Here is a 25,849-nt window from a genome sequence, read left to right on the forward strand (position 1 = left end):
ATGTCCGGACACAGGGCTACTTACTTGAGTATCCGGGCGATTGCATCTTTAGTCGGCGTCCTCGGTCAATTCCGGACACACCTCTTGTGATACGAAGAACAATTTGTACATCTCCATGGGTGTTGTACCCATGAAGTGTTGGAGAGCTCGAGGCCCCTCCGGATTGAATTCCCACAAGCGGAGGGGGCGACGTTTGCAGGGCAGAAGACGCCGGATCAGCATAACCTGCATCACTACGACCAGATTGATCTCCTTCTCTTGGAGGTCTCGAATCCGGCCCTGCAATAGGGGTACGTCCTTTGACGGCCCCCAGTTAAGCCCTTTGTTGACCCATGACGTTAGCCGTTGTGGAGGGCCCGAGCGAAAGATGGGCGGCGGCTTCTGCCTGCTGCCCCTGGGAGCGGTGATATAGAACCACTCATGTTGCCACAAACTGATCTCCTCCTGGAAAGAGCCCTCGGGCCATGGAGCGTCGGCCCTCTTGCTTACAACCGCCTCGCCGCACTCTGCTTGATGCCCCTCGATCATCTTCGGCTCCACGTTGAGGGTTTTGAGCCACAAACCGAAGTGAGAGGTAGTGCGGAGGAAGGCTTCGCAGACGACAATGAATGATGAGATGCGGAGGATGGACTCAGGAGCCAAGTCATGGAATTCCAACCCATAGTAAAACATGAGCCCCCTCACGAAGGGATCCATCAGGAAGCCTAAACCCCGACGGAGGTGAGACACGAACACGACGCTCTCGCCTGGCTCGGGAGTGGGAATGACTTGCCCTTGGGCAGGAAGCCTATTCGAAATCTCGTAGGTTAAATACATGGCTTCTCTCAGCTTTAGCACGTCCTCCTCCGTGACGGAGGAGGGCATCCACCGCCCTGCAAGTCGGAGCCGGACATTGTCGAAGTTCCGAAGCGCTCGAATCTGGAGCCCTGAGTGTTGGAGCTCGGGGCGAGGGGTGGATTCGATTGAGGATTGAAGAAAACGAACAAGCCTGGGTCTCATTATAAAGAAGGAGAATACCAAGAGCCATCTCCGTGACCGTTTGGAACCTGCCTTCGATGGAGGGGGCATGGCAATGGGCGCGGTTGGGTTACCCACGTCCGTATTGATGGGAATCCCGGAATAAGGGGAGCACGATCTCTGCTTCGACAAGACGTGCCAAGGAAACCGCTTCGCTAAACGCGCTAAGGTGGTATAATATAAACGATTCAAGTAAAGTCTTGGTAGTGGTGTGACGTCACGCCACAAAATACATCAGCAGATTGAACTTGTGTGAATATTATTCTCTCTACGGTGGTACGTGGAATTTGTTTTGCAGAGCCGGACACTATCCTGGTGTTCACAATCTTCTATGAATTATTCGGAGGAGGAACCCGCCTTGCAATGCCGAAGACAATATGCGCGCCAGACTCATCGTCATTGAAGCCTGGTTCAGGGGCTACTGAGGGAGTCCTGGACTAGGAGGTGTCCGGATAGGCAAACTATCATCATCGGCCGGACTCCAAGACTATGAAGATACAAGATTGAAGACTTCGTCCCATGTCCGGATGGGACTTTCCTTGGCGTGGAAGGCAAGCTTGGGAATACGGATATGTAGATCTCCTACCATTGTAACCGACTCTGTGTAACCCTAGCCCTCTCCGGTGCCTATATAAACCGGAGGGTTTTAGTCCATAGGACGAATAACAATCATACCATAGGCTGGCTTCTAGGGTTTAGCCTCCTTGATCTCGTGGTAGATCCACTCTTGTACTACCCATATCATCAATATCAATCAAGCAGGAGTAGGGTTTTACCTCCATCAAGAGGGCCCGAACCTGGGTAAAAACATCGTGTCCCTTGTCTCCTGTTACCATCGGCCTAGACGCACAGTTCGGGACCCCCTACCCGAGATCCGCTGATTTTGACACCGACAGCGTCCCTTCCGGACTACTCCACCACGGCCGCCTACAGCGAGGAGGAGTGGCTGCCCAGGGGGAAGCCCCCAGTAAGATCGTAAGTATCCGCACTCTGTTATACTTTAGTGCGACTTCACTTTATAGTCTGTTATAACACCGAACACATGTATGCAGTCTAGCCAGGGTCCATCCCGAGGTATCCTCCTGGATGGGTCCTTGAGCGATTCAGCAATGAACTCGCTCCCAACGGCCACTACCCCTCGGCCCGCGGATGACACACAGGTGTTGTCCCAAAGGCTACCAGAGCAGGGGGAGGCGACTCTGGAGACGCCCCAAGGCGAATTTCCAGGCGCCGGGCACATGGGGCATAAGATCCCTGTGGATTATGCCGACGAGAGCCGCAACAAGTTGGGCTCTCAGCCGGACACTGTGCCGGAACATCTGAGGGTTCCGGATTTGGGTAGGCCCCTCGCTAAGGAGGGCGAGCCGACCGTGCCGATGACTTCCATCGTGCCAGAAGCTCCTGCTACGTCTTGAGCTTGCGTTGGTTTTCCTCGAATAGGAGAGGGTGATGTAGGAAAGTGTAGCGTAAGTATGTCCCTCAGTTTTTAGAACCAAGGTATCAATCTAGTAGGAGGCTCCTCAAAAGTCCCACGCACCTACACAAACAAACTGAGAACTCGCAACCAACACAATAAAGGGGTTGTCAATCCCTTCACGGCCACTTGCGAAAGTGAGATCTAATAAAGATAGTATGATAAGATAAATATATTTTTGGTATTTTATAATATAGATGCAAAAAGTAAAGATGCAAATAAAGGTAGATTAAAAGCAAATATGATAAGATATAGACCCGGGGGGAATAGGTTTCACTAGAGGCTTCTCTCGAGATAGCATAAGTGTTATAGTGGGTGAACAAATTACTGTTGAGAAATTGATAGAAAAGCGCATAGTTATGAGATTATCTAGGCATGATCATGTATATAGGCATCACGTCCATAACAAGTAGACCGACTCCTGCCTGCATCTACTACTATTACTCCACACATCGACTGACTCCTGCCTGCATCTAGAGTATTAAGTTCATAAGAAAAGAGTAACGCATTAAGCAAGATGACATGATGTAGAGGGATAAACACATGCAATATGATATAAACCCCATCTTGTTATCCTCGATGGCAACAATACAATACGTGTCTTGCAACCCTTTCTGTCACTGGGTAAGAACACCGCAAGATTGAACCCAAAGCTAACCACTTCTCCCATGGCAAGAAAGACCAATCTAGTAGGCCAAACCAAACTGATAATTCGAAGAGACTTGCAAAGACAACTCAATCATACATAAAAGAATTAGGAGAAGATTCAAATATTATTCATTGATAGACTTGATCATAAACCCACAATTCATCGGATCTCGACAAACACACTGTAAAAAGAGTTTACATCTAATAGATCTCCACAAGAGAGGGGGAGAACATTGTATTGAGATCCAAAAAGAGAGAAGAAGCCATCTAGCTAACAATTATGGACCCATAGGTCTGTGATAAACTACTCACAACTCATCGGAGAGGCAACGATGTTGATGTAGAGGCCCTTCGTGGTCGATTCCCCCTCCGGCAGAGTGCCGGTGAAGGCTCCAAGATGGGATCTCGCGGATAAAGAAGGTTACGGCGGTGGAAATTGTGTTTCGTGGTGCTCCTGGATGTTTTCGGGGTACGTAGGTATATATAGGAGGAAGAAGTACGTCGGTGGCCGCCCGAGGGGCCCAGGAGACAGGGGGCGCGCCCTACAGGGGGTGGGGGTGCAGCCCCCTATCTTGTGGGGCCCTCGGAATCTTATTGACTTGCACTCCAAGCTCTCTAGATCACGTTTGTTCCAAAAATCACGCTCCCGAAGGTTTCATTCCGTTTGGACTCCGTTTAATATTCCTTTTCTTCGAAATACTAAAATAGGCAAAAAAACAGCAATATGGGATGGGCCTCCGGTTAGTAGGTTAGTCCCAAAAATGATATAAATGTGTAAAATAAAGCCCATAAACATCCAAAAGGTGTAATATAATAGCATGGAACAATCAAAAATTATAGATACGTTGGAGACGTATCAAGCATCCCCAAGCTTAATTCCTGCTCGTCCTCAAGTAGGTAAATGATAAAAAAAGAAATTTTTGATGTGGAATGCTACCTAGCATAATTCGTAATGTAATTTTCTTTATTGTGGCATGAATGTTCAGATCCAAATGAATACAAAATAAAAGTTCATATTGACATAAGAAATAGTAATACTTCAAGCATACTAATCAAAGTAATCATGTCTTCTCAAATTAACATGGCTAAAGAAAGTTATCCCTACAAAATCATATAGTCTGGCTATGCTCTATCTTCATCACACAAAGTATTTAATCATGCACAACCCCAATGACAAGCCAAGCAATTGTTTCATACTTTAATAATCTCAAACTTTTTCAACTTTCACGCAATACATGAGCGTGAGCCATGGACATAGCACTATAAGTGGAATAGAATGGTGGTTGTGGAGAAGACAAAAAGGAGAAGATAGTCTCACATCAACTAGGTGTACCAACGGGCTATGGAGATGCCCATTACTAGATATCAATGTGAGTGAGTAGGGATTGCCATGCAACGGATGCACTAGAGCTATAAATATATGAAAGCTCAACAAAAGAAACTAAGTGGGGTGCATCCAACTTTCTTGCTCACGAAGACCTAGGGAACTTTTGAGGAAGCCCAACATTGGAATATACAAGCCAAGTTCTATAATGAAAAATTCCCACTAGCATATGGAAGTGACAACATATGAGACTCTCTATCATGAAGATCATGGTACTATTTTGAAGCACAAGTGTGGAAAAAGAGATAGTAGCATTGTCCCTTCTCTCTTTTTCTCTCATTTTATTTTTCTCTTTCTTTTTTTTATTTTTTTTTCTTTGGCCTTCTTTTTTTTCTTTTTGGCCTTTTTTTTCTTTCTTTTTTTTTCTTTTTGTAAAGTCCGAAGTCTCATCCCGACTTGTGGGGGAATCATAGTCTTCATCATCCTTTCCTCACTAGGACAATGCTCTAATAATGAAGATCATCACACTTTTATGGATTTACAACTCAAAGCTAGAACAAGATATGACTCTATATGAATGCTTCCGGCGGTGTACCGGGATATGCAATGAATTAAGAGCGACATATATGAAAATTATGAAGGTGGCCTTGCCACAAATACAATGTCAACTACATGATCATGCAAAAAGCAATATGACAAAAGTAATGCGTGTCATATGAATGGAACGGTGGAAAGTTGCATGGCAATATATCTCGGAATGGCTATGGAAATGCCATAGTAGGTAGGTATGGTGGCTGTTTTTAGGAAGGTAAATGGTGGGTGTAAGGTACCGGCGAAAATTGCACAATACAAGAGAGGCCAGAAATGGTGGAAGGGTGAAAGAGTGCGTATAATCCATGGCCTCAACATTAATCAAAGGAACTCATATACTTGTTGCAAAAATTTAGAAGTCATCAAAAACCAAAGCACTACGCGCATGCTCCTAGGGGGATAGATTGGTAGGAAAAGACCATCGCTCGTCCCCGACCGCCACTCATAAGGAAGACAATCAATAAATAAAATTGTGCTCCAACTTCATCACAAAGCGGTTCACCATACGTGCATGCTACGGGAATCACAAACTTCAACACAAGCATTCTTTAAATTCATAGTCACCCAACTAGCATGACTTTAATATCACGACCTCCATATCTCAAAACAATTATCAAGCATCAAATTGATCATAGCATCCAATTCACTTTCTATGATAGTTTTTATTATACCAACTTGGATGCTCATCATTCTAGGACCAACTTTATGATCATAGCAAATACCATGCTATTCTAAAAGACTCTCAAAATAATAAAAGTGAATCATGAGAGACTAGCAATTTCTTCAAAATTAAGACACCACCGTTCTCTAAAAGATATAAGTAAAGCACTAGAGCAAAAAACTATCAAGCTCAAAAGATATAAGTGAAGCACATAGAGTATTCTAGCAAATTCTAATCAAATAGGCTTCTCCCAAACGGTGTGTACAGCAAGGATGATTGTTGTAAACTAAAAAGCAAAGACTAATATATATGACGCTCCAAGCAAAACACATATCATGTAGCGAATAAAAATATAGCTCCAAGTAAAGTTACCAATGAACGAAGACGAAAGAGGGGATGCCTTCCCGGGGCATCCCCAAGCTTAGGCTTTTGGATATCCTTGAATATCTTGGGGTGCCATGGGCGTCCCCAAGCTTAGGCTCTTGCGACTCCTTATTCCATAGTCCATAAAAACTTTACCCAAAACTTGAAAACTTCACAACACAAAACTCAACAGGAAATCTTATAAGCTCCGTTAGTGAGAGAAAACAAAACCACCACATAAGTTACTGCAATGAACTCATTCTTTATTTATTTTGGTGTTAAACCTACTGTATTCCAACTTCTTTATTGTTCATAGAATAAATTACTAGCCATAGATGCATTGAAATAAGCAAACAACACACGAAAAACAGAATCTGTCAAGAATAGAACAGTCTGTAGCAATCTGTAACTAATGCTAACTTCTAGAACTCTAAAAATCCTACCAAAATAGTAAGTCCTGGAGAATTTGTTTATTGAGCATCAGCAAAAAGAAGCAACGCATAAGCACATTCCTGTGATTTAACAAAATTATATTCATTCGCGCAAAGTTTCTGTTTTCCAGCAGAATCAAATCAATGATCATCGTAGGTTATCCTATAGGTTCTAATTGGCACAAACACTAATTAAAAGATAAAAACACATCTAACAAGAAGGTAGATGCAAGATTTATTACTAAACAGGAGCAAAAACAAAAAACATAAAGAAAATTGGGTTTCCTCCCAACTAGCGCTATTGTTTAATGCCCCTAGCTAGGCATAAAAACCAAGATAGATATAATGAGTGCCATCTTTGGCGCTAAATTCATAAGTAGCACGCATGATAGATTCATAAGGTAATTTGACTTTATTTCTTGGAAAGTGCTCCATGCCTTTCTTTAATGGAAATTGGAATCTAATATTCCCTTCCTTCATATCAATAATCGCACCAATCTTTCTAAGGAAAGGTCTACCAATAATAATAGGGCAAGAAAGATTGCAATCTATATCAAGAACGATAAAATCTACGGGCACCAAATTTCTCTTTGCAACAATAAGAACATCATTGGTCCTTCCCATAAGCTTTTTAATGGTGGAATCCGCAAGGTGCAAATTTAGAGAGCAATCATCAAGATCATGGAAACCTAGAATATCACATAAAGTTTTTGGAATCGTGGAAACACTAGCACCCAAATCACACAAAGCAAAGCACTCATAATCTTTAATTCTAATCTTTATAATAGGTTCCCACTCATCATTAAGTTTTCTAGGTATAGAAACTTCCAAATTAAGTTTTTCATCATAAGATTGCATCAAGGAATCAACAATATGTTTGGTAAAAGCTTTGTTTTGACTATAAGCATGAGGAGAATTAACAACGGATTGCAACAAGGAAATACAACATTTTAAAGAGCAATTATCATAATCAAATTACTTGAAATCCGAGATAGTAGGTTCAATATTATTAGAAGTTCAGGATTATCCAATCTCTCTTTTACCGAATTTAGCATCAAGATCTAAAGACTCTGAATTTATGGGACGCCTTCTAGGCAAAGTGGATTCATCATCACTCCCATAATCATCAAAATTCATATTGCAAAACATAGATCTAATCGGAGACGCATCAATAACTTTAAGATCCTCATCATTATTTTCATGTAATTTTTCGGGTTTAGCGGCCATCTTATTGACTAAGGTGGCTTGCTTGTTAGAAATTTTGGCTATAGCATTCTCAAGCCGGATAATTTGAGCATTAACACCATAGAATTCTTTATTCATATCATCAAGCTCTTTGTTCATAAACCCCAAAAAACTTTTCTGTTCCTTAAGCTCTTTTCTAAATAAATTATTATGCTCAAATTGCAAATTCATAAAGCTTCTAATATTTGATTAAATCTCATCCATCCTTCTGAGAAGGTGGTCAGGACCCTTAGGCGCAGCCATAAGGTCAAACAAGCAAACAAGCACACAAAAGTAGGCAAGCGAAAAGAGAGGAGGAGATGGGGAAGGACAAGGCGAATAAAACGTCAAGGGTGAAGTGGGGGAGAGGAAAACGAGAGGCAAATGGCAAATAATGTAAATGCGAGGGACATGGGTTTGTGATGGGTACTTGGTATGTCTTGACTTGAGCGAAGACCTCCCCGGCAACGGCGCCAGCAATCCTTCTTGCTACGTCTTGAGCTTGCGTTGGTTTTCCTCGAAGAGGAGAGGGTGATGCAGCAAAGCGCAGCGTAAGTATTTCCCTCAGTTTTGAGAACCAAGGTATCAGTCCAGTAGGAGGCTCCTCAAAAGTCCCACGCACCTACACAAACAAACTGAGAACTCGCAACCAATGCAATAAAGGGGTTGTCAATCCCTTCACGGCCACTTGCGAAAATGAGATCTAATAAAGACAGTATGATAAGATAAATTTATTTTTGGTATTTTATAATATAGATGCAAAAATTAAAGATGCAAATAAAGGTATATTGAAAGAAAATATGATAAGAGATAGACCCGGGGGCCATAGGTTTCACTAGAGGCTTCTCTCGAGATAGCATAAGTATTACGGTGGGTGAACAAATTACTGTCGAGCAATTGATCTAAAAGCGCATAGTTATGTGATTATCTAGGCATGATCATGTATATAGGCATCAGGTCCATAACAAGTAGACCGACTCCTGCCTGCATCTACTACTATTACTCCACACATCGACTGACTCCTGCCTGCATCTAGAGTATTAAGTTCATAAGAACAGAGTAACGCATTAAGAAAGATGGCATGATGTAGAGGGATAAACACATGCAATAGAATATAAACCCCATCTTGTTATCCTCGATGGCAACAATACAATACATGTCTTTCAACCCTTTTTGTCACTGGGTAAGAACACCACAAGATTGAACCCAAAGCTAAGCACTTCTCCCATGGCAAGAAATACCAATCTAGTAGGCCAAACCAAACTGATAATTCGAAGAGACTTGCAAAGATAACTCAATCATACATAAAAGAATTCAGAGAAGATTCAAATATTATTCATAGATAAACTTGATCATAAACCCACAATTCATCGGATCTCAACAAACACACCGCAAAAAGAGTTTACATCGAATAGATCTCCACAAGAGAGGGGGAGAACATTGTATTGAGATCCAAAAAGAGAGAAGAAGCCATCTAGCTAATAACTATGGACCCGTAGGTCTGTGGTAAACTACTCACAACTCATCGGAGGGGCAAGGATGTTGATGTAGAGGCCCTCCGTGGTTGATTCCCCCTCCGGCAGAGTGCTGGTGAAGGCTCCAAGATGGGATCTCGCGGATACAGAACGTTACGACGATGGAAATTGTGTTTCGTAGTGCTCCTGGATGTTTTCGGGGTACGTAGGTATATATAGGAGGAAGAAGTACGTCGGTGGCCGCCCAAGGGGCCCACGAGACAGGGGGCGCACCGTATAGTGGGGGCGCGGCCCCTATCTCGTGGGGCCCTCGGAAGCTTCTTGACTTGCACTCCAGGCTCTCCGGATCACGTTTGTTCCGAAAATCACGCTCTCGAAGGTTTCATTCCGTTTGGACTCCGTTTGATATTCCTTTTCTTCGAAATACTGAAATAGGCAAAAAAACAGCAATATGGGCTGGGCCTCCGGTTAGTAGGTTAGTCCCAAAAATGATATAAATGTGTAAAATAAAGCCCATAAACATCCAAAAGTGCTAGTATAATATCATGGAACAATAAAAAATTATAGATACATTGGAGACATATCAGCGCTGGATAGTCTGTTGGAAGTGCTTCACGGCGCTTCCATGGATGAAGAGCACCGTACTCTTATGAGTGCGGTGATTCAAAAGGTTCAGTCCGCCAAGAGCGGATTGACCGAAGCCTGCACCAGCCTTCTGACAGGCTTTGAGGCAAGTAAAAAGTGTGTGAAGTTATAACCCGATAGATAGTAGCCCCTGATACTCTATTTGGTATTTGGAAAGAAAAGCCAAACGGAAGGTCAATTTTAATCCGCAGGAGTCTAATAATAGGTGTCTATGTGAATAAGCAGGCAGTGCTTCTTACCGCTGTCGCCCGCACGACCGAGGTCACCGGACTCAAACGGGACCTGGAGCAGGCCCAAGGAGAGCTCAGCCACACGAAGAGGCGGCTCGAGGAGAACGAAGGTGAGTGATACCCCGTTCACATATCATAAAGAATAAGAAAAATTTGTGATGTTAACAACAAAGCGTCATGATATTGTAATAGGTGCCACGATCGAAGTGGCGTCCCTGAAGAAGGCGCTATCCGAGGCCGAAAACAAGGCGGCCATGGAGCGCATTGAGCGTGAATAGCAAAATGCTAGGGTGGGCGAGGTACAGCAAGAGGTCCAGGAGCTTGGCAAGAAGTTTGAGTCCTTGGAGCGTGACTTCAAAGCGAAGGAGTCTGAACTTGTGAAGGCCCTTTTGAGCATGAAAGACGCCAAGGCCGAAGCCGAAAAGGCCCAGCAGGAAATCCAGGCGGCCAAGAAGATAGCAGCGGGTAAGATATTTTTTATGGAAAGCAAGCATGTGGAGGAGATGTTTCTTTTACTTACCCGTATTCGGAGCTCTCCAGGGGCATTCGTAGATCTGCCATGTAGCATATCAGATGCCGCGGAGTTCTACCGTGCCGACGAGGGTAGCTCAACAGAGAAGCTGTTCTGGTCCCAATATGCTGGAGCCGAACACCCGATGCCTCTGAGTGACCAATTGAAGCAATTGGTTGAACTACACAGGGTGGCCGAAGTGGCTATGAAAGATTTCATAGTCCGGATGTGGCCTGGTGAGCCCCTGCCTGCCAGCTACTTCGGCCTGATAAAGCGGATGGTGAATGCCTGCCCGCGGCTTGAAGTGATCAAGTGATCCATTTGCATTGAGGGTGCCCGCCGGGATTTTGCCCGTGCGAGCGTGCATTCGGGCAAGCTAGATGCGGAGAGGCTGGTGAAGGATGGACCGCCGGAGGGCAAGGCGCATCGCTGTCCCAAAAAATACTATGATGGCGTTATGAAAGGTGCTCGTCTCGTGGCCGATGAATGTACCAAGGACACGATCTTTGAGTAAATGTACTTCTGCCGTTTTTGTAATATAAAAATGAAGTTATTTGCGCTATATAGCGCTTTTTTTGATTTAAAATATTACCTTATGTGCGGCTGTTTATGAAATTTTGAAAGTAGGCCAGTCGTCGGCTTCCGCCCCCACATAACTAGTACTGGGGTGTTCATGGAAAACCCAAAACACTCTTTTATCCAAATTTTTGGTCCATGAAGGAGGTGTTTGGCGCAGCGAACAAGGCAATCGGACTATGCAGCTTTATAACTCTCACTTAGCCATAGAAGTCTATAATTTTAAATTGTGGCGAAGCCCCTATAATTCAGAAGGCCGAATTGGGGCGCTCTACACGCCTAAGTCGGATGAGGCCAACTCTTCGCCTAAAGTAGAAAAAATCTTTAAGGATTTCAAGACCTCTCGAACAGCGACCAGCTCTCGCCGCATCATGACAGTCAGTTTTCGGCTTTCTCTACTGAGGTGCTCATCCGGAAGAACTGGGGCACAATCGCAGTAGTTCTCCTTGCGTTACCTTAGCTGATATAACGGAATGTAAGGTACCAAAACAAGGGAGCCGGGCTAACCCAACTATTGACCCAAGACATGATTCAGAGCTGATGCATATAATGCTATAAGTTCAGCGTGCCGCACTGTCGAAAGTGTTCAGACTTATCTTGCCGTATTAAGGGGCGCCATCGGAGGCCCCTGGCAAACTGAATGTACCAAGGTGTACGGATGCAATATTAAATAAACATTTATAGGGAAAATGTGCATATAGGAATAATAAGCTGACGCTATATATTATCTCCCATTGATAAATGATACCTCTAAGCATATGTTTACAATGAATGCATTTTAAGCAAAAACAAATAGGATTATTTGACATGTCCTATCCAAGGGCAGACCACATGTAGGTATATGAAACAGGTATAACGATTGTGAAAAGATTCCACCTGGGTATTTCCTTTGTGTGTAGAGCCTTTTGCATCCTTGGTTTTCTCTCATGTGAAAGTTCAACAATCCGGCTATTCTGAAGAGGCTGCCCGAAAGCCGGGTCCTGAAAGATAAAGGGGGTTATTAAAGTATGTTGCGGCTGTACCGCTCTGTTGACTGAGTCACTATTGCGCCTCTACCTATGCCCATGGTATTTTGAGTGCGTAATTGTGTACGCGCGGCACGAATGCTGCCTTGATGGGGCTGGAGCGGAGGCCGGACTGCTAGTCGCGCTGTTGGCATGCCTGGCGATCCTGTTGCGGGGTACTCTGGACTCGCTTGACGGTGCTCGGGGTTGTTGTCGTCAGATTGGTGGTTTGCCGGAGAAGGCTGCTTTGTACTTCTGCCGTGAGGGCTGCAGTATGCTCTTCTGTATGGAGAGAGCGGTCCATGTTTCCATTGACTATTATGACCCCGTGAGGTCCTGGCATCTTGAGCTTGAGGTATGCATAGTGTGGTACCGCATTGAACCGAGCGAATGCGGTTCGTCCGAGCAGTGCATGATAGCCACTACGGAAAGGGACGATATCGAAGATTAACTCCTCGCTTCGGAAGTTATCCGGAGATCCGAAGACCACTTCCAGTGTTATGGAGCCCGTGCAACGGGCCTCTACTCTTGGAATTACGCCATTGAAGGTGGTTTTGGTGGGCTTGATCCTCGAAGGGTCGATGCTCATTTTGTGCACTGTGTCCTGATAGAGCAGGTTCAGGCTGCTGCCGCCATCCATAAGGACTCGTGTGAGGTGGAATCCGTCAATGATTGGGTCTAGGACCAATGCGGCTGAACCGCCGTGACGGATGCTAGTAGGGTGATCCCTACGATCAAAGGTGATCGGACAGGCTGACCATGGGTTGAATTTTGGGCCGACTGGCTCCATCACACAGACGTCCCGTAGTGCTCGCTTCCATTCCCGTTTGGGAATGTGGGTGGCGTAGATCATATTGACTGTTTTCACCTGGGGAGGAAATTTATTCTGCCCCCCGTGTTCGGACGCCGGGGCTCCTCGTCATCGTCGCTGTGCAGCCCCTTGTCCTTGTTTTCGGCATTTGTTTTACCGGCCTATTTGAATACCCGGCAATCTCTGTTAGTGTTGTTTGCTGGCTTGTCCAGGGTGCCGTGAATTTTGCATGAGCGATCAAGTATTCGGTCCAGACTGGACGGTCTCTGATTGTTCCTTTTGAACGGCTTTTTCCGCTGACCGGATTTTGAGCCACTGAATCCGGCGTTGACTACTGTGTCTTCAGTGTTGTCGCCATTGTTCTATCACTTATGTCTGTTGTGCCGTGGCTTGCCGTTATTGTTGTGGATGTCCGAAATGCCGGAATTCATTGGTGTGGTGCTACTGCGAGCCAACCAGCTGTCCTCGCCCGTGCAAAAGCGGGTCATGAGTGTCGTGAGGGCCGCCATGGACTTTGGTTTTTCCTGGCCGAGGTGTAGAGCGAGCCACTCGTCGCGGATATTATGCTTCAAGGCCGCCAAGGCTTCGGCATCCGGACAGTCGACAATGCGGTTCTTTTTAGTTAGGAACCGAGTCCAGAATTTCCTGGCCGACTCTCCGGGCTGTTGGGTAATGTGACTTAAGTCATCAGCATCCGGTGGTCGCACGTACGTGCCCTAGAACTTGTCGAGGAATGCGTCCTCCAGGTGTTCCCAACTGCCGATTGAATTTGCCGGTAGGCTATTTAGCCAGTGTCGGGTTGGTCCTTTGAGCTTAAGGGGAAGATACTTGATGGCGTGTAGATCGTCCCCGCGGGCCATGTGAATGTGGAGAAGGAAATCTTCAATCCATACTGTAGGGTCCATTGTGCCATTGTATGATTCGATGTTTACGGGCTTAAACCCTTCTGGGAATTCATGATCCATCACTTCGTCAGTGAAGCAGAGGGGGTGTGCGGCGCCTCTATGCCGGGCTATGTGGCTACACTATTCGAATGAGTGGTTGGCTGTGTTCGGCCCGGCTGGACTTGTCAATAGTGTGTCCGGCGTGACGATCATCGTCGTGGGTTGGGGCGCGCCCCCGCGATCCGTAGATCGATCTTGGCTGTCCTGTCTTCAATGTATCTTGTAGGTCCTACCTATTGCCCCGGGTCGTAGTGTATTGGCGTAGGGGTGCGGGCTGGTATTCAGGCTGATACGCCATTTTAGCCCAGACGTGAGGTGGCCGGTCAGCTGCGTGGCGCTCGAGTCCATATTCCTCGGCTGCCAGGACTTCAGTCCATCTTTTTGTGAGCAGGTCTTGATCAGCTTGGAGCTGCTGCTGCTTCTTTTTCAGGCTCCTTGCACAGTGGCCATAAGCCGGCGCTTGAAGCGCTCCTGCTCTACGGGGTCCTCAGGCACGCCGAACTCGTCGTCGCCGAGGCTAATCTCGTCTTCGGAGGCGGGCATGTAGTTGTCCTCCTCCGGGTATCCGTCTATCACCTGTTCGTCTGGGCTAACCTGCCCGTCTTCCTGTTCGGCCTGCTCGAGGGTAGGCTGATCAGGGTTGTATTCGTCTTCGGCACCATCCGGACTGTTTTCTTCTCCTGTGCCAGTATTGCTATGCTGGGGCTTGGAGCGGCGCTGACGACGCCCATGCTTTGCTTTCTTCCTTGAGGGGTTATCCTCCATTGCCTCATCCCCATTGGTTTCTTTCGGAGTGTCCACCATATATATGTCACATGAGGAGGTGGCTGTCCACTGCCCCGTGGGCGGTGGTTCCTATTCCTCTCCTACATCGTCATCCACACAGTCGATGTCTTCGCAGTCGTAATTAAGCATGTCGGTCAAATCATCGACCGTGGCAATGAAGTGGATGGTGGGTGGGCAACGAATTCCCTCGTTGCATGCTTCCCACTCGAGCCGGACATAGTTCGGCCAAGAGTCTCCTGACAAAGAAAGAACTTTAACGAGTTCAGCATGTCGCCAAAGGGAGAGTGCTGGAAGATATCCGTAGCGGTGAACTCCATTACCGGAGCCCAACCAGATTCGACGGGTTCGGGGATGTGCAGACTCCACTACTACGAAAAGGGCTATAGATGAAATTGACACTAATGGCGCACCAGAGAAGTGGTGCCCCACTACTATATACTAATGGCGCACCATTTGGTGATGCGCCATTAGTGTGGAAGACACTAATGGCGCACCAGACACTAGGTGCGCCACTAGTAACAATTTTTTTTCCATTTTTCCAAACATACTAATGGCGCATCCGGGCGAAGTGCTCCATTACTAGTTCTAACTAGTAATGGCGCACCGGCCACGGAATGCGCCAGTACTGTATTTTTTAATTCTTTTTTTTGCAAAACTACTAATGACGCACTGTGGCACAGTGTGCCATTACTAGTTTAAACTAGTAATGGCGCACTATGCCACGGTGCTCCATTAGTATGTATATATATATATATATATACATATATATATATATTACTTTTTTGCAAAACTACTAATGGCGCACGGATGTGTGGTGCGCCATTAGTATGTTGTGTTACTAATGGCGCATGTCTGTGTGGTGCGCCATTAGTAACCTGGGACCAGCTAGATATTTTGGACAGCCACACCTAAACACTCACTTTCCCCACTTCATTCCCTCCACCTCCTTCTCCAAGCTTGTCGTCTGCCTCCTCCTCCTCACCTCATTTGCACCATAGATTCATCAAAATTAAGTGGTGAAATTACCTTTTTTTTGATAGGTAAGTAAGGGGAAAGCTATCTTCATGTTGTAGATCTACTTTTTTTCTCCCTAGCTCGCTCCAACAACGTGCACATGCACTTTTTGTGGCCTAGCTAGATCTATGTATGTTTGTGGTGTTGCATATATGTTTGTGTTTGCAGGTACCGATATTTGAAATGTGATAGTTGCCAATATTTTGCCAGAATGTTGATTCATTTCCGTTTCAGTGAGAATTTTGGCACTATGGATTCTTTTTGGTCCTATTTTTAGGGAAGGTCATGCCAAATTTTTTCTTGGTTCTAAAATATCGTTTTGCTCTACCCCGCAGGCGACCATGGTCCGCACGATGACCGAAGGCATCATGAATAGGTTTTTGAGCTCCGCAAAGGCTGAGATGCTTCAAAAGAACGAGATGGAGATAAGATGACCGTGTCGAAGATGCAAGCTGAAGAGCCTTATTGCGGACCCGGATTCCGGGCAGGTGCGGGACCACCTGCTCTTGCGTGGTTTCATGGATGGCTATCGGTGGCAAGGTGATGAAGATGACTATGAAGTCGTCCATGGGGGCCGGGCAAGAAATGAGGAAGGGCAACAAGACAACCACCACAGCGAGGGAGGGCGAGAAGACGAAGAATCTCCAGAACATGATCACGATGGTGATGCTGTACACAGTCATCATGTAGAAGATGTCGGACATGATGATGAGGAAGATCAAGACGAAGGGCATGATCATGAAGATGAAGATGCCGGAGCAGACGTCGATGGGGGCTGGGTGCAGGACCCTCATATTCAAGAGCTGCTTCTCAAGCAGACAGATAACGCAAGAGCTGCCGCCCGAGAGAAAGCCAAGCTGGATCAACTAGAGATAGACGCGGTTACTCCATTGTATGAAGGATGCAGGCCCGAGGATACCCGCCTGAAAGTAACGCTCATGGCTCTGGAGATGAAGGTAAAACACAAAATGACCAACGCATGCTTCGACGAGAACATGTCATTCTGGCACGAACGTCTTCCCAAGGGGAACAAGTGCCCGACCAGTTTCGAGGAGGCGAAGAAAATCGTGTGTCCTCTGGATTTACCGCACGTGAAATACAATGTGTGCATGAACAATTGCATCATTTATCGGGACGAGCACGCGGAGTCTACCATATGTCTAGTGTGCGGCGTCACTCGATACAAGAAGAGGAAGAAAGCTCCTCGGAAATCGGTGTGGTACTTTCCGATCACTCCTTGTCTGTAGCGGTATTTCACGGACCCTAAGGTAGCAAAGCTCCCGCGTTGGCACGCGGATAGGGAGGAGAAGAAGAGGGAAGATGACGGAAATGATCCGGAGATAAATAGAAAAGACAAGATGCTGAGTCACCCTAAGGATGCAAGCCAGTGGCAAGCGTTGAACTTCGAAGACCCAGAATTTGGGAAGGATCCAAGGAACATCGTGCTGGGTGCGAGCACCGATGGAGTCAATCCGTTTGGCAGCCAGAGAAGCACACATAGCACCTGGCCTGTGTTTATGTGGATGTACAACCTTCCCCCTGGTTGTGCATGAAGAGGGAGTACATTCACATGAGTATGCTAATTGAAGGCCCGAAACAACCAGGGAACGACATCAATCTGTATCTAGGGCTGCTGAAAGAGGAGCTAGACACGTTGTGGAAAATGCAAGCCAATACGTGGGATGCCACAGAGAAAGAATATTTCCATATGAGAGCCGCACTTCTCACGACGGTGCACGACTATCTCGGTTACAGATATCTCGTGGGGCAGGTAGTCCATGGATTTTCTGGATGCGTAAGGTCCATGGATGACACAACATATCGCCAGCTAGATAGAGATCCCGGGTCTTCAAAAACCGTGTTCATGGGACATCGAAGGTGGCTTCTCGATGATGACCCATGGAGGAAACGCAAGGATCTGTTCGATGGTGAAACCGAACCCCGAACAGGCCCGCGTACGAGGAGCGGCGAGGAAATAGATGGGCTGTTGAAAAATTGGAAAGATTGCCCACTACCGGGAAAGTAGCAAAAGGCGCCAGAGCCGGGAAAGAAGCGAAAGGCACCAGAGCCGCTGCTGAAGGTATGGAAAACGAGGTCTGTTTTCTGGGACTTGCCGTACTGGAAGATCCACCGTGTGCCTCACAGCCTTGATGCCATGCATATCACGAAGAACGTGTGCGAGAGTCTGCTTGGTACCCTGCTCAAGATGCCAGAGAGGACCAAAGATGGGCCAAAAGCAAGGGCAGACTTGAAATCAATGGGCATCAGGCAGCAGCTTCACGAATGATGATGATGATGATGATGAGGCGAAGCAAGACACAGAAAGTCATCATAAAGGCAAAAAGGCCAAGAAGACCAGAAATGACTACCCTCCTGCGTGCTTCACTCTAAGTCAGGAGGAGATCGAGCAGTTTTTCACCTGCCTCGTAGGAGTAAAACTTCCTTACGGTTACGTGGGGAAGATAAGCAGATACCTAGACCCAGCGAAGTAGAAGTTCAGCGGGATGAAGTCTCACGACTGTCACGTGCTGATGACACAGATACTTCCAGTTGCAATCTGTGGGATCATGGACGCGCACGTCCTTGAAACGCTATTTGGCCTATGCAACTTTTTCGACGTCATCTCTCAGAAGTCGATTGGCGTGAGGCAACTCATAAGGCTACAGGAAGAGATCGTGGTGATACTATGCGAGCTTGAGATGTACTTCCCGCCCGCATTCTTCGATGTTATGGTGCATCTGCTGGTCCATATCGTGGAGGATATCATCCAACTCGGGCCGATGTTCCTGCACAGCATGATGTCGTTCGAAAGGATGAATGGTGTCATCAAAGGATACGTTCGCAACATGTCACGTCGAGAGGGAAGTATAGCCATGGGCTTTCTGACCGAAGAGTGCATCTCGTACTGCATGAATTGTCTAGGCATCGAGAACCCTGTTGGTCTTCCCGTCAACAGGCACCTCAGCAGGCTCGCTGGATGGGGTCACCGTGAGGGTCGCCGCAAAATGCATGTCGACTTCGAGGATCGACTCGCCGACTTTGAAAGAGCAAACCTAGTCACGCTACAACACATAGACGTGGTCGATCCTTGGGTGGTAGAGCACAAAACCTTTATTGAGAAGATATACAATGACCGAGGCCAACAAAGGACGGACGGAGATATAATCAAAGAGCACAACTCATGTTTCACGCGTTGGTTCATGCAGAAGCTTCTGTCGTACCCTTTACATGAGGATTCTTCCGCGGAAGAACAACTCATATTCGCCTTGTGTAACGCCCCGGATTCGTTGCGCCAGGTGTCTGCTAGTTATTCGCAGTCGTTGCCATGTAATTTGCTTGCATGTTGCATTTTGCCATGTCATCATCTGCAGTTCATCTGCATGTTTTTCAAAACTTGCATCCATTCGGGTTCCACTGGTTCTCTCCATTGTCCGTTCCGAGTCCGGACACACTCGCACGCGCCCGCGGCACCTCCGAAATATTATTTTATAAGTGGCATAAAAATGTTCTCGGAATGGGTTGCAACTTGTCGTGCGGTCTTATTATAGTGTAGACAGACCGCCTGCCAAGTTTCATCGCATTCAGAGTCCATTTGATAGCCCAACCGTTAAACCTACAACCGCAATATAGCCGGTCTATACGTCGGACGTTTTCGGTATCGGGAAACTGCTGCCGGGCCTCTCTCTCTCTCTCTTCTCTCCCACATCCTATGGTCTCTCCACAGCCCACTAACCTCCCCCTCTGAGCGCATCCGTCCGATCGCGATCGTACGGCCCGAAAACCCCTCCTAACCCCCAAACCCTAGCATTTTTTTGCTATATATGGACACCCCTTGTCCATTTTGGGCAGCCTAACCCCCCTCCACCTACCTCTAGCCTTCCCCTCCTCAGAATCCGCGCCACTCAACCTGCAGCCACCTCCTCCCACCTCGGGAACTGCGCCGCCGCCTTCCCCTCCAAATCCGGTGCCCCCAGCCTCCTCTCGCCACTTGGCAAGGCCCCAGTGGCCAGCCGCCGCCTGCGCCGCCCTCCGCAGCCACTCCCGCGCCCCGACGTGCCTTCCCCGCGCCCCCAGCCGCCGCGGCCCGCGAGGCCCATCTGAGGCCCGCCGCCGGGCCGAACCGGGCCCCGCCAACCCACGCGCCTCGCCACCGCCCCGCTCCTCCCTCGCGTGGATCGGGCAGAGCCCGATCTTCCCGCCGCCGCCGTGCGCCGTCCGGCGACCGGAGCCCCGCCGTCGACGATCCCAGGCCAGGCCTCGCCGCCCCTCTCGTTCCTGTCCTTCTTCCTCCTCGCCCTCTCAACTTCTCTCTCTCCCTCACAGGGCACCGCCGCCGCCCGGGATGCCAAGCGCCGCCGCCGGAGCCGAGCCTCGCCGCCGTGTAGATCGCCGCCCCGGCCTCCCCTTCATCTGATCCAGTCGAGGACCACCGGATCTGGGGAATCGCGACCCGTTCCCGAACCTTGCCGGACTCGCCGGGGGGCCGCCCCTCGCCGTCTCGCCAGAGATCCCCGTCGGCGCGGCCACCTTGCCCATGCGTGCGGGCGCACGCGCAGCCATACTTCTGCGCATGGGCCGCCGGCCTCCCCAAGGCCCAGCAAGCTGGCCTCCAGGCCCAGCCGGCCCCCTCTCCTTCCTTCTGGGCCGAGCCCAATGGGTGAGATGCCCTCTTTTCCCCGCCCTGTGCGACGTTTAGCTATCCAACGCGCGTCCTATTTTTTTTCTAAAAATCGGCTAAGTCCTTTTCCTGCATATTTTTAGCCCCTGTTCATCGCATCATAACTCCATGCATACTGCTCCATTTCGTGGGTATAATATGTCAAATTGTTCGCCTCGACGAGTACTTCATTACATTCCATTGCATCATTTTCATTTGAGCTCATCTTGATGCCCGAAATGCTGTTGGAAGAGTGCATTTTGATGTTAATCTGCTGGAACTGTTATAACATGCTCATTTGTCATTTTTGCCATGTTTGATGTGTGCATCCTATGAGGCTGATGTCTACATGTGTTTTGATCTATGCCATGCCATCTTTCCAGTGGTGCTACCCATGTATTTTTGTGAGTTGTGTGCTGAGTGCATCAAGCTTGCTAAGTAGGGTACTCGCTGTTGCTGTTTTACTAGGCTGATTCTAATATTTCGTGATGCTATGTTAACCTGCTGCTACAAGTCATTCTATGCATAATCTGGAGATGTTCACTAATGATGTTTTGTTATACATGCCATGCTCTATCCATTCATGCCCTTAGTTGCATTTATAGCCTGTTGTAACATGTTTTTATCTTGCTCCGAAGTTGCTAAATAATGTTGCTGTCAGCCTGTTAACATTAAGTTCAGTTTTGGCCATGTGTTTTTCTACTGATCCATGCACCCTATGAACTTGATATTGCCATGCTTAGCTTGGTAAATATGCATTCTTATTGTTGGTTGCCTTTCCATGCCATGTATTGCTCTGTGGTGAGTGGTTCAAGCTCACCAACATGCCTACTTATTGTTGTTCCTGCCATGTATGAATCTGTCATATAACTTGCTATGTTTACATCGGTGCAATCATATCTTCTGATCCTTTTTGGCTCATGGTCAGTAAAGGACTTTTGTTCTATGCAATTAGTAGATTCATGCCATGCCTTTTTTTGCCATGTTAAGATCCTGTAGCATGTTTTTTGATAGCTCTAAACATTGCAACCTGATGATAATTCTGCAAAGTCTGAAACTGTTATTATTTGCAATCTTTCCATGTCCTTTTGAGCATGTTCTAGTTGTTTCTGGAGATAGGTCAGTGTTACTTTTTTGTAGTGCTTTACCTGTACTTCATGCCCATGCCTTTTGTTATTATGTTGGGATGCTGTAGCTTGTTGTTTTGATGCTTGCAATATGCCTAGTTGTTGTTTTGGACAGATTGTTGTTATGTCTTGTATATAGTGTATGTGTTGAACCGTTGCTCTGTTTTGAGTGTGCTTTATATGAAACTTGCTTGATTTTGCATGTAGTTTAATATTATCATGTTGCATCCTTGTTTTGAGGTGTTTGCTTGATGTTTGTATGCATTTTGCATCAATGCCATGTTTAACTTGTTTTGCTCATATCTTCTAGGCCGTAGCTCCGAACTAAATGAACTTTATATGTAACTTGACTAGAATTTCGTGTAGATCCTCTTGGTGCATCTTAACTTGCTGTTTAACTACTTGAACTTAAGGTTTATTCAGTTCTGGACCAATTTCCAAATTTACATATGAGGACTTACCGGAATTGTTATTTGTTGTTTCCGGCCTCATTTAAACTTGCCTTGATGTGTTGTTCTTGTTTGCATCATCTCTTGCCATGAGTAGCTTCATGTAGCTTTGTCATGCATCATGCTTGGTTGTGCATCATGTCATGTTTATGTGTGGTCTGTTTACCTTGTTGTGTGCTTCTTCTCGATAGTTCCCGTTACATTGCGATCGTGAGGATTCGTTCGTCTACGCTTGGTTCGTCTTCGTGGCTTCATCTTCTTCATGGACTCGTTCTTCTTCCTAGCGGGATTTCAGGCAAGATGACCGTCACCTTGGATCTCACTACTATCATTGCTATTCTAGTTGCTTCGTTCTATCGCTTTGCTGCGCTTCCTATAACTTGTTCTTCAAGCCTCCCAAATTGCCATGTACCTCTAACCTTTGACACCCTTCCTAGCAAACCGTTGTTTGGCTATGCTACCGCTTTGCTCAGCCCCTCTTATAGCATTGTTAGTTGCAGGTGAAGTTGAAGATTGCCCCATGTTGGACAGGATTATTGTTGGGATATCACAATATCTCTTATATTATTAATGCATCTATATACTTGGTAAAGGGTGGAAGGCTCGGCCTTATGCCTGGTGTTTTGTTCCACTCTTGCCGCCCTAGTTTCCGCCATACCGGTGTTATGTTCCCGGATTTTGCGTTCCTTACGCGGTCGGGTGATTTATGGGACCCCCTTGACAATTCGCTTTGAATAAAACTCCTCTAGCAAGGCCCAACCTTGGTTTTACCATTTGCCTCAGCACCACCTGCCTTTCCCTTGGGAGTAATTAACCCAAGGGTCATCTTTATTATAGCCCCCCGGGCCAATGCTTGTCTAAGTGTTGGTCCAAACTAGAGCACCGTGTGGGACCATCCATTGGCAACTTGGGTTACGTCGGTACCTGTACGCTTAGCTTATCCGATGTGTCCTGAGAACGAGATACGTGCGACTCCTATCGGGATTGTCGACACATCGGGCGGTCTTGCTGGTCTTGTTTTACCATTGTCGAAATGTCTTGTAAACTGGGATTCCGAGACTGATCGGGTCTTCCTGGGAGAAGGTATATCCTTCGTTGATCGCGAGAGCTTATAATGGGCTAAGTTGGGACACCCCTACAGGGTATAAACTTTCGAGAGCCGTGCCCGCGGTTATGGGCAGATGGGAATTTGTTAATGTCCGGTTGTAGATAATTTGACACCAGATCCGAACTAAAACGCATCAACCGCGTGTGTAGACATGATGGTCTCTTCTCGGCGGAGTCCGGGAAGTGAACACGGTTTCTGTGTAATGATTGACGTAAGTAGGAGTTCAGGATCACTTCTTGATCATGGCTAGCTTCACGACCGTTCCTTTGTTTCTCTTCTCGCTCTCATTTGTGTATGTTAGCCACCATACTTGCTTAGCCGCTGCTGCAACCTCACCACTTTACCCCTTCCTTTCCCATTGAGCTTTGCTAGTCTTGATACCCATGGTAATGGGATTGCTGAGTCCTCGTGGGTCACAGATTACTACAACAACAGTTGCAGGTACAGGTTTATGCGATGATTATGATGCGAGAGCGATGTTTACTTGTTTTGGAGTTCTTCTTCTGCTTCTTCTTCGATCAGGGGATAGGTTCCAGGTTGGCAGCCTGGGCTAGCAGGGTGGATATTGTTTGAGTTTCGGTTTATGTATCATCCGTAGTCGGATGTTGATCTCTTGTATGATGATGTTGTATTCGTGTGGCATTGTGTGCCTTTTGTATGTATCCCCATCTATTATGTAATGTTGATGTAATGATATCCACCTTGCAAAAGCGTTTCAATATGCGGGTCTATCCTTGGTGGGACCTTCGAGTTCCTTTTGGATAGGGTCGCATATTGGGCATGACACCTTGTCACAGGGTGCCGAGCACAACCTGATGACCTATGAGGCGTACGATATCAACGGCTACACATTCTACACCGAGGACAAGGACATGAAGAGCGATGGTTATCAGAACTCCGGGGTAACGATGGAATCCTACACCGGTAACGACAAGGACAGATACTACGGAAGGATCGAGGAGATCTGGGAGCTGAGCTATGCTAGAGAGAAGGTCCCAATGTTCCGTCTCAGATGGGCCAAAAGCGTCCTAAAAGAAGACCGGTATTTCACCACCATGGTTATACCCGAAGCCAAATCCAAGACCGCGGGCGCAAACGTCACCACGAAAAATGAGCCATGGGTACTGACTTCCCAAGTGGACCAATGCTTCTTCATTACCGGCCCGTCAAAGCCCAGTCGTGTTGTCGTGAGGAGAGGCAAAAGGAAGATCATCGGAGTGGATGGAGTAGCCAATGAGCAAGACTTCGACAAGTACGACAACCCGAAGATCGAACATGACGACGACGATGAAGTAGAAGCACACACCACAAGAAGAAGCAGGACCACCCTACCTAAAGGACGTCCGTTCCACAGAAGAACTCCATTTGCGAAAAAGAAGGGCAAGAAGATTGTGAACCGATAGCTAGCTAAGATCGATTGTATTTAAATCGTAGTCTTCATTTCTCGATTGTATTTCATGGGCACTTTTTGATATCATGAATATTTTTAAATTTCATGGGCACTTTTTGAATTCATGAGGACACTCGATCTCGATCCCCCTCCATCTCGATCTCGATTCCCCCTCCATCTCGATCTCGACCCCCCTCCATCCCGATTGCTATCCCCCTCCATCTCGATCTCGATCCCACCCACACCCTCAGTGCTGCAACCGGTGCTATGCGGAGTCTGCACGACAGTGTTCTTTCTTTGGAGAAGCGGCGTCTCAGAGAGAATGATGTGGCATACCCGGTTTTCGTGGCCAAGGTGCCAGAGGGCAAGGGCTTTGTGGATGGCGACATCGGGGGTACGATCGTCCTGCGGTTTGATGACATCTTTGCTATGTTTAACCTTCATCCGCTACACTACACCTTCGTTCGGCTGTTTTCGCCGAGTATGGAGATGTGGATCATTAGAGAAAAGACCCCGGACATCATGATAGTCGACCCCTTCTACATGTGTGCCAAGCTCTTGAGCAGCGCTAGGGACCGCCAAGTCGCGAGTTCACACCTCGAAGGCGTCATTCTAGCAAACCCAGATAAGGATAACTTCCTTGTGGCTTACTTTCCCGAGTAAGTCATCCCTTAACCGCCCCGTAACATATGATTTCTTAGATTTTGATCGTTCTTTTTTTTTCTAACATTCCTTGTTCTGTGCAGTGACACACATTCCACACTCATCCTCTTAAGCCCGAAATATTCCATGGCCACGTATTTCGACCCGAACCGTAACTCCAAGATAGACTACACAAATATCAAGAAAGTTCTTGGTGATGTTCTCCCCGGCTACGCCAAATCTGGAGGCACCTTCACCAGGGCAGTTTGTAATTACGGCAAGCACATGTTCTCCCACAATACCAAGTTCTGCTTCGTCAAGCAGCCGCCTGGCGGTCAAAAGGATGACTACTACGCCCTCCATCACATGCGGGCGATCGTAAGGGACCATCATCACCTTCTGCTACCAGATAATCTCAAAGATTGGGCCACGAGCTTGTCGGCAATCCAGGATGCGGACATCAGACAAGAATTCTTTCGCATCCAGTCGGAGTTTGCGGACATCATCCATCAAGATGTCCTTCATACCTCACGGCAGTTCTTCCTCAGATATCAACCATCCAACAGTGAGATAGACGGAATGCTACAAATGCAGGCTGACAACGACCGCGATTTCATGACCATCACGACAGACGGCGGCTTCATCCATGCTCCTGTCCCATGAGTCGAGTCGAAAGTAGTGATGTGTAGTTCTGAAACATTGATTGGCTCATGTTGTAATTAAACTTTAACGAATTCGTGTGTCTCT

Source organism: Triticum aestivum, chromosome 3B (genome assembly GCF_018294505.1).
Source record: "Triticum aestivum cultivar Chinese Spring chromosome 3B, IWGSC CS RefSeq v2.1, whole genome shotgun sequence".
Lineage (NCBI taxonomy): Eukaryota > Viridiplantae > Streptophyta > Magnoliopsida > Poales > Poaceae > Triticum > Triticum aestivum.